The sequence below is a fragment of the Ceratotherium simum genome, chromosome 17, assembly GCF_057802395.1.
Source record: "Ceratotherium simum simum isolate JZ-2026a chromosome 17, ASM5780239v1, whole genome shotgun sequence".
Classification (NCBI taxonomy): domain Eukaryota; kingdom Metazoa; phylum Chordata; class Mammalia; order Perissodactyla; family Rhinocerotidae; genus Ceratotherium; species Ceratotherium simum.
This window is the reverse complement of record NC_141916.1, coordinates 19,976,447-19,985,031: the sequence shown is the minus strand read 5'-3', so window position 1 is coordinate 19,985,031 and position 8,585 is coordinate 19,976,447. Positions and strand designations below refer to the sequence as shown.

Here is an 8,585-nt window from a genome sequence, read left to right as displayed (position 1 = left end):
CGTCCTCAGCCTTCTCCACCAGCCCATTCTGCTGCCCTAACACCCTCATGCTTCCTCGGTAGATTTTTTAGTCTCATGCGCCCTCTGGTGGCACATTTCTGACACTACAGCCTATAGTTACTCCTCAGCTTTTCACTACTCAATCTACAACCTTCTTCTCTAACTACATACTCCCGGGGCAGTATGGGAAATTCGGAAATCTTAGGAAGGGCTAGGAATATCATTGCATTAAGGTAAAGAGCCACATTGGTTTCTGAGCCTTAGAGGCATGAGCTAACCCTCCATCTATTGCCAGATTCATCTTTTGTTTATGAGATGAATAAACTATTTTTGAGTACCCACTGTGAGCTGATCCCAGGCACCAACATGTGCAAAGCTTAGCCAAGCTCAGATGATCAGGCACTCCCACCAAGGCCTTTGAGTCTGGAGCTGGTGACGGGAAGAAGCTAGAGCAGTTTAGAAGCTAGAGCAGTTTAGAATTCATTCTGCTGTCAGCAGCAATGCATCCAGTGACAGTGGCAGGAGCCCCTGAACCAGACTCGTCCATGATGCCTAGTTCCATGATGCTTCCTGCTGCCTAATTTCTCTTTGTCCCTGTTTTTTAAGCCTGGTGCTATGGACTTTCCATCAATTCTGTGAGCACGTTATTCCCTACCCTTCCAATAAATGTTTTATCTGCTCACATTAGTTGGAGTCTGTTTCTGTTTTTGCAACCAAGAAGATGACCGGTATATTGGACAGTTGATCAAGCCTCTCTGAGCCAGTTTCCTCCTCATTAAAAAGGAATGATAACAATGACTTCCATATGCCAGGCTGTCTTATTAAGTGAGTGTATTAGTTATCCATTGCTCCATAACAAATTAGCACACAGCATCTTAAAACAACACACATTTATTATCTCACAGTTTCTGTAGATCAGGTCTCTGGGCATGGCTTAGCTGGGTGCTCTGCTTCAGGATCTCACAAAGTTGTAATCAAGGTGTCAGCCAGGGCTGCAGTCTCATCTGAGGCTCGAAGGAGGAAGAAGCCAATTCCAAGCTCAGGTGGTTGTTGACAGAACTCAGTGCCTTCAGGTTGTTGGATTGAGGGCCTCAGCTCCTTGCCACACAGGCCTCCCCATCATGGTAGCTTGCTTCATCAAAGCCAGTGAGGGAGAGTGTCTGCCAGCAAGATGGAAGTTACAATCTCCGGTAGCCTAATCACAGAAATGCCATTCCATCACTTTTGCTGTGCTCTATGCGCTAGAATCAAGCCATTAGGCCAGCCCATACGCAAGAGGAGGGGATTATGCAAGGGCATGAATACCAGAAGATGGGGACCATCTGGGGCCATCTTGGAGTCGGCCTGCTACAATGAGGTAGCCGTTAGTCATCATTCAAGGACTTGTTCAAAAGCCCACTTCCTTCTTGAAGGCTTTTCAAGTCCCTCTTTAACCCAAACGCATCAAAATTAACCTCTCTTACAAATGGGAAAACTTGGGAGGCGGAGTCAGGATGGCGGTGTAAGCAGACTCGGAACTCACCTCCTCCCGTGGACACAGCCAATTTACAACTACTCGTGGAAAAATTACCCCTGAGACAGAACTGAAAACTGGATGAGAGGAACTCCTGCAACAACGGACAATCCTAACTGAGGTGGAAGAGGCAGAGACTCCCTCTGGAGAGGAAAAACGCCGCCTTCACAAGCCGCCAGCTTCATGGCCGCCGGGAGCAGCTCACAGGTACGCAGCCTCCCTGGAGACGCGGGGCCCTGACAGGGAGCGCACCCGCTGTGGGCATTTTGTGGACCCAGCACAATTGAGACCAGCGGCATAATATCTGACTGTGCCTGCTACTAAAACACTGGGGAGTACCCCCAGAAAACCCGGTTCACAAAGAAACTAAAACTGGCTCTTAAAGGGCTCGCGCACAAACTCACCCGTTTCAGGAAGCATCCTGAAATCACCAGAAAGAAAGGTGTACAGTGCTTTGGTGACAAGAGACTCACCTAATAGGCCCTGAGTGCATCTCGGTGAGGGGTGAGACCTCTCCAGGGACTGGGACATTGGCGGCAGCCACTGTTGTGGCCTGGTGTGGGCATGCTGACACAGACGCCATTGGAGTTCTCCCTGAGGCCTGCTAGCCCAGGGTCTGCCCCACCCGCTAGAGCACCGATTTAATCCAGCTCAGCCAGGGCAGGCAGCCCACCCTAGAGACTGGCCCCACCCAACAACAAGCCCTCAGGCAACTTGTGGGCCTGCATAGATTGGTGACTGGATTCTCTGCAGCCTGGCAACTGAGCCGACTTGAGCGGGGCAGGGTGTGCACAAGGAGCGGGTGGAGAGTGTGGGGTGGTGGCAGAGTGTGTGGGGCTCCCGCCGTGGAGAGACTGGGTCCACTTGGGGAGGTCGGGGCGCTCACACGGGGCAGGACTGTGTTGACTGTGTGTGTGGACCTGTGGGCAACAGGGCTTCTCAGCCGCAGATGACTTGTGCTTCTCAAAGACCCACATAGGAGGTTTGCTCCACCTTCCAAAACCTGAAACAATTGGGTGCTCCTGTGCCTGAGGCCAGCCCCACCCAGCTGCAATCCTCAGAGAGCTGACAAGAGACCTAATAGGCTAGAGGCTTACAGCAATTGTAAGGCCCTGAGCCTAACAACCTGCCACGGTGGGGGCCTACTCACTTAAAAGAAATACTGCAACACAAATGTGGTATTAGAACTTGCAGCCAACTGTGCTGGGGCTCCCCACACCTGATAAAGAGACTGAAGGGCCCACAACAACTACAAGCAGCTGAGCATTACAACAGCTGGCCAGGAGCATAACTCAGCCTCCCTGGGCGCCTACAGGGAGAGCAAACAGGCCACAGCAGAAGGATACACGTAGCCCACATAGGGGTCACCCCTGGAACATTGAGAACTGAGGGAAGCACACTGGAAACCTCCTAAGGCATCACTTATATAAGGTCACCTATCCAAGAGCAGGAGATGTAGCTGACCTACCTAATACGTAGACACAAGCACAGGGAAAGAGGCAAAATGAAGAGGCAAAAGAATACATTCCAAGTAAGGGAACAGGACAAAACCCCAGAAAAAGAACTAAGTGAAACAGAAATGAGCAACCTACCTGACAGAGAGTTCAAACTAAGAGTGTTAAGGATGCTCACTGATCTGGGGAGAAGAATAGATGAACTCAGTGAGAATGTCAACAAAGAAATGGAAGATATAAAAAAGAACCAATCAGAAATGAATAATACAATACTGGAAATGAAAAATTCATTAGAGGGACTCAAAAGCAGAGTAGAGGATACAGAAGAACGGATCTGTGAGCTGGAAGAAAGACTAGAAGAAATTACCCGAGGTGAACAGGTAAAAGAGAAAAGAATTAAAAAGAGTGAGGACAGTCTAAGGGACCTCTGGGACAACATCAAGCGCACTAACATCCGTGTTATAGGTGTCCCAGAAGGAGAAGAGCGAGACAAGGGGTCAGAGAATCTATTTCAAGAAATAATAGATGAAAACTTCCCTAACCTAAGGAAGGAAACAGACATCCAGGTACAGGAAGCACAGAGAGCCCCAAACAAGATAAACCCAAAGAGGCCCACACCAAGACACATCATAATCAAAATGTCCAGAATTAAAGATAAAGAGAGAATCCTAAAAGCCGCAAGAGAATGTCAAGTTACGTACAAAGGAAACCCCATAAGGCTATCAGCTGACTTCTCAGCAGAAACCTTACAGGCTAGAAGAGAATGGCACGATATATTTAAAGTGCTAAAAGGAAAAAACTTACAGCCAAGAATACTCTACCCAGCAAGGTTATCATTCAAAATGGAAGGAGAGATCAAAATTTTCCCAGATAAGCAAAAATTAAAGGAGTTTGTCACCAAGAAACCAGTGCTACAAGAAATGTTAAAGGGACTGATTTAAGGGGAAAAGAAAAGACCACAAATAGGAAAAATTATCTATTTCCATGATTAGAACGTAATGGATACAAATGCACAACAAAGAGGTTAGATATGATATCAAAAACATGAGGGAGGAGGGTAGTTAAAGAGTACAGCTTTCAGACAGAGGTCAAACTAAAGTGACCATCAATTCTGTATAGAAGAAGAAAGGAACAGAGAAGGACTACTAAAACACTGAGAAAAAAAAAAGTTAAAAAATGGCAGTAAGTACATACTTCTCAATAGCTACTTTAAACGTCAATGGACTAAATGCTCCAATTAAAAGGAATAGGGTGGCTGACTGGTTAAAAAAACAAGACCCATATATATGCTGCATACAAGAGACACACTTCAGACCTAAAGACACTCACAAACTGAAAGTGAAGGGATGGAAAAAGATACTCCACGCAAATGGCAATGAAAAGAAAGCTGGGGTAGCAGTACTCATATCAGACAAAATAGACTTTAAAACAAAAACTGTAAAAAGAGACAAAGAAGGGCATTACATAATGATCAAGGGAACAATCCAACAAGAGGATATAACACTTGTAAATATCTACGCACCCAATGTAGGTGCACCTAAATATATAAAGCAATTATTAACAGACATAAAAACAGAAATAGACAGTAACACAATAATAGTAGGGGACTTTAACACTCCACTTACACGGATAGATCATCCAAACAGAAGATCAATAAGGAAACATTGGCCTTAAATGACACACTACAACAGATGGACCTAGTAGATATATACAGAGCATTCCATCCAAAAACCGAAGAATACACGTTCTTTTCAAAGGCACATGGAACATTCTTCAGGATTGATCACATATTAGGCCACAAAACAAGTCTCCATAAATTTAAGAAGATTGAAATAATACCAAGCATCTTTTCTGACCACAACGGTATGAAACTAGAAATCAACTATAGGAAGAAAATCAGAAAAGCCACAAATACGTGGAGATTAAACAAAATGCTACTGAACAACGACTGCGTTAACGAAGAAATCAAAGAAGAAATCAAAAAATACCTGGAGACAAATGAAAATGAAAATACGACATGCCAGAATTTATGGGATACAGCAAAAGCAGTTCTAAGAGGGAAGTTTATAGCGATACAGGCCTATCTCAACAAACAAGAAAAATCTCAAATAAACAATCTAACAATGCACCTGAAGGAACTGGAAAAAGAAGAACAAACCAAGCCCAAAATCAGTAGAAGAAGGGAAATAATAAAAATCAGAGCAGAAATAAATGAAATAGAGACCAAAAAAATAGAAAAATTAATAAAACCAAGAGCTGGTTCTTTGAAAAGATCAACAAAATTGACAAACCTTTAGCTAGACTCACCAAGAAAAAAAGAGAGATGGCACAAATAAGTAAAATCAGAAATGAAAGAGGAGAGGTTACAACAGACACCTCAGAAACACAAAAGATTATAAGAGAATACTATGAAAAGCTATATGCCAACAAATTCGACAATCTGGAAGAAATGGATAAATTCTTAGAATCATACAACCTTCCAAAACTGGATCAAGAAGAAGTAGAGAATTTGAATAGATCAATCACCAGTAAGGAGATCGAAACAGTAATCAAAAACCTCCCCAAAAATAAAAGTCCAGGACCAGACGGCTTCCCTGGTGAATTCTACCAAACATTCAAAGAAGACTTAATACCTATCCTTTGCAAACTCTTCCAAAAAATTGAGGAGGGGGGGAAGCTCCCTAACTCACTCTACGAAGCTGACATTACCCTGATACCAAAACCAGACAAGGACAACACAAAAAAAGAAAATTACAGGCCAATATCACTGATGAACATCAATGCAAAAATCCTCAATAAAATACTAGCAAATCGCATACAACAATACGTTAAAAAGATTATACACCATGATCAAGTGGGATTTATTCCAGGGATGCAGGGATGGTTTAACATTCGCAAATCAATCAACGTAATACACCACATTAATAAAATGAAGAATAAAAATCACATGATCATCTCAATAGATGCAGAGAAAGCATTTGACAAGATACAGCATCCATTTATGATAAAAACTCTGAATAAAATGGGTATAGAAGGAAAGTACCTCAACATAATAAAGACTATATATGAGAAACCCACAGCTAATATCATCCTCAATGGTGAAAAACTGAAAGCCATCCCTCTAAGAACAGGAACCAGACAAGGATGCCCACTGTCACCACTCCTATTTAACATAGTACTGGAAGTCCTAGCCAGAGCAATCAGGCAAGAGAAAGAAATAAAAGGGATCCAAATTGGAAAGGAAGAAGTGAAACTGTCACTATTTGCAGATGACATGATTTTATATATAGAAAACCCTAAAGAATCCACCAGAAAACTTTTAGAAGTAATAAACGAATATGGTAAAGTTGCAGGATACAAAATCAACATACAAAAATCAGTTGCATTTCTGTACACTAACAACGAAGTAGCAGAAAGAGAAATTAAGAATACCATCCCATTTACAATTGCAACAAAAAGAATAAAATACCTAGGAATAAACTTAACCAAAGAGGTGAAAGATCTGTACACCGAAAACTATAAAACATTTCTGAAAGAAATTGAAGAAGACACAAAGAAATGGAAAGATATTCCGTGCTCTTGGATTGGAAGAATTAACATAGTTAAGATGTCCATACTTCCTAAAGCCATCTATAGATTCAATGCAATCCCTATCAAAGTTCCAACAACATTTTTCACAGAAATAGAACAAAGAATCCTAAAATTTATATGGAACAACAAAAGACCCCAAATAGCTAAAGGAATCCTGAGAAAAAGAACAAAGCTGGAGGTATCACACTCCCTGATTTCAAAATATACTACAAAGCTGTAGTAACCAAAACAGCATGGTACTGGCACAAAAACAGACACACAGATCAATGGAATAGAATCGAAAGCCCAGAAATAAACCCACACATCTATGGACAGCTAATCTTTGACAAAGGAGCCAAGAACATACAATGGGGAAAAGAAAGTCTCTTCAACAAATGGTGTTGGGAAAACTGGATAGCCATATTCAAAAATGAAAGTAGACCCTTACCTTACACCATACACAAAAATTAACTCCAAATGGATTAAAGACTTGAATGTAAGACCTGAAACTGTGAAACTTCTAGAAGAAAACATAGGCAGTACGCTCTTCGACATCAGTCTTAGCAACATCTTTTCAAACACCACGTCTGACCGGGCAAGAGAAACAATAGAAAAAATAAACAAATGGGACTACATCAAACTAAAAAGCTTCTGCACAGCAAAGGAAACCATCAACAAAACGAAAAGACATCCTAACAATTGGGAGAAGATATTTGCAAACCATACTTCTGATAAGGGCTTAATCTCCAAAATATATAAAGAACTCATGCATCTTACCAACAAAAAAACTACCAACCCAATTAAAAAATGGGCAAAAGACCTGAACAGACATTTCTCCAAAGAAGATATACAGATGGCCAACAGACACATGAAAAGATGTTCAAAATCACTAACTATCAGGGAAATGCAAATCAAAACTACAATGAGATATCACCTGACTCCCGTCAGAATGGCTGTAATTAACAAGACAGGAAACAACATGTGTTGGAGAGGATGTGGAGAGAAGGGAACTCTCATACACTGCTGGTGGGAGTGCAAACTGGTGCAGCCACTATGGAAAACAGTATGTAGATTCCTCAAAAAATCAAGGATAGAACTACCATATGATCCAGCTATCCCACTGCTGGGTATTTATCCAAAGAACTTGAAAACACCAATTTGTAAAGGTACATGCACCCATGTGTTCATTGCAGCGTTATTCACAATAGCCAAGACTTGGAAGCAACCTAAGTGCCCATCAAGGGACGAATGGATAAAGAAGCTGTGGTATATATACACAATGGAATACTACTCAGCCATAAGAAACGATGAAATCCAGCCATTTGTGACATCATGGATGGACATTGAGGGTATAATGCAAAGTGAAATAAGTCAGAGGGAGAAGGTCAAATACCATATGATTTCCTTCATTAAGTAGTAGATAATAACAACAATAAGCAAACACATAGAGACAGAGATTGGATTGGTGGTTACCAGAGGGGAAGGGGTGAGGGAGGAGGGTGAAAGGGATAATTCGGTACATGTGTGTGGTGATGGGTTGTAATTAGTATTTGGGTGGTGAACATGATGTAATCTATGCAGAAATAGAAGTACAATGTTGTACACCTGAAATTTTTACAATGTTATAAACCAATGTTACTGCAATAAACAAAAAATTAAAAAAAAAAAAACGAATGGGAAAACTTGAAGATGTACTAGGTATTAGATGGAATTATTTTTAATTGTATTAGGAGGGATAATGTTATTTTGGTACTATAAGAAAATGTTATTTTTGAGAGATACTACTCGAGTATTTAGTGGTAGAATATCATGATGCCCACAATTTTCTTTAAAATATTTCAGAGTAGTGAGGGACGAGTCATAAGGTTATTCTCCCTTTGTTTCCCAATCTCCCTGGCTAAGTAGTTGCCATGGGAAAAGTTGCTTTTGCTCTTGCCAAAAATGGTCCAGGAAGCCAGCTTTATATATGTGTATAAGAAGTGAAAGAGATTAAAAGGAATAATATTTAACAAATATCAAACTTCCTCATCTCATAAGCCTCAGAGGGC

The 8,585-nt window shown here is 41.5% G+C and overlaps 1 long non-coding RNA gene across 1 annotated transcript; it reads right to left on the bottom strand.

Annotated features, from left to right (window-relative positions):
• Window positions 1-875: 875 nt before the first annotated feature.
• LOC147914738 (uncharacterized) lies at window positions 876-2,144 on the bottom strand. Its single transcript, XR_015554885.1, has 2 exons — window positions 1,987-2,144; window positions 876-1,195 (listed from the first exon to the last, which is right to left on the bottom strand). It is a non-coding gene; the product is annotated as an uncharacterized LOC147914738 (long non-coding RNA).
• Window positions 2,145-8,585: the final 6,441 nt, after the last annotated feature.